The sequence below is a fragment of the Cynoglossus semilaevis genome, unplaced genomic scaffold, assembly GCF_000523025.1.
Source record: "Cynoglossus semilaevis isolate Cse_v1.0 unplaced genomic scaffold, Cse_v1.0 C19163170, whole genome shotgun sequence".
In the NCBI taxonomy this organism is placed as follows: Eukaryota; Metazoa; Chordata; class Actinopteri; order Pleuronectiformes; family Cynoglossidae; genus Cynoglossus; species Cynoglossus semilaevis.
Genome location: NW_007586051.1, coordinates 1 through 1,189, shown reverse-complemented (window position 1 = coordinate 1,189; position 1,189 = coordinate 1). Strand labels below are relative to the sequence as shown.

The window sequence follows — 1,189 nt, the reverse complement described above, 5'->3', positions numbered from 1 at the left end:
AGATTTGCACCAGGGTCATGAATATTTTAAAAAGGACAAATGTAGTCCTAGTGATTTAACTCCTGTATATGAACCTCGTCAGGGTCTGAGCTGTTAATCCAGACTCGAGCTCAGACTAACTAACAGTTATTCCCACAGATCGCTGCGTTTGCTCTTTGATTTCTGTCTTCTGACCTTCTCTCTGACCTCACACACTCACGGCCCACTTCTGTTAACCCTCTTTTAGCCTCGTGGTCGTGGCCATATGGTTGTAAATCAGGGGAGAATTCATAGATACATTTGTACACAACTAGTGGCGCCCCCAACGGGTGGCCAGGGGTAACAACGGTCACATTTGAAAAGTTGCAGGGTACCCCAAAGGCATCTGGGTCCTTATGTTTGCCCCTTGACCTCTGACTGAGCTGATATTGTGATATAGTATGGCCTGAGACAGGTATTTATTTTGATCAAATCCTTCCGTGGACAGGAAACACAGAGGAGAGGAGAACAGGACGACCACGGACTGGACCCACACCTGGGTGAGACCCGGAGAACAGTTCTGCTCCGGCTCCCACTCTACAGCACGTCCCGATGACTCGGTCTGTTCTCAGGCCCCTAGCGGTTTGTTTGGCGTTTGTGGGCAACAGTATGACCAGCAGTTGCTATTAACCCACATCTGAACAACGAGGTGCGAACTTTTGAATCCCACCTGTGGAACCTGTGTTTAAACGATGGATTCAAGCGCGCGGTCCATCTGCTAAAAACAACCAAACAAACCCCCAACCATTCCTTCACAAAGACCACAGAAAGTGACCCGCACTCACCGATTGTCGTGATCACAGTGATGGCGAAGTAGAAGGAACCCGCAAATTTCCACTGCACCCCTGCCTTGTGCGGTTTGAGCTGGAGGACGACGAGCTCCAGCTCCTCGAAGTTGGCTCTGCTCAGGTTGTATTTGCGCATGAGCTCGTACTTCCTGGCGTCCAGTCTCCTCTTGTGACTTTTCTCCTGCTTGGACTCCAGGGTCTCGAACACAGCGGCTCCGACCACCAGGTAGGTGAGGATGCTGACGATGAGGGCCAGAGTCCGGGCGTTCTGTCTCTTCATGATAACAACGGCGACAAGAAGAAGAGGGAGAAGAGGGAGAGTGGAATCAAAAGTCCTCCCTGAGGTGCAGGTGTTTCTCCAGACTGCCTCCTCCTCCTCCTCC

At 51.1% G+C, this 1,189-nt stretch overlaps 1 pseudogene; it reads right to left on the bottom strand.

Moving 5' to 3' along the window:
- Positions 1-30: 30 nt before the first annotated feature.
- On the bottom strand, positions 31-1,183 carry LOC107988172 (potassium channel subfamily K member 3 pseudogene; annotated as a pseudogene).
- Positions 1,184-1,189: the final 6 nt, after the last annotated feature.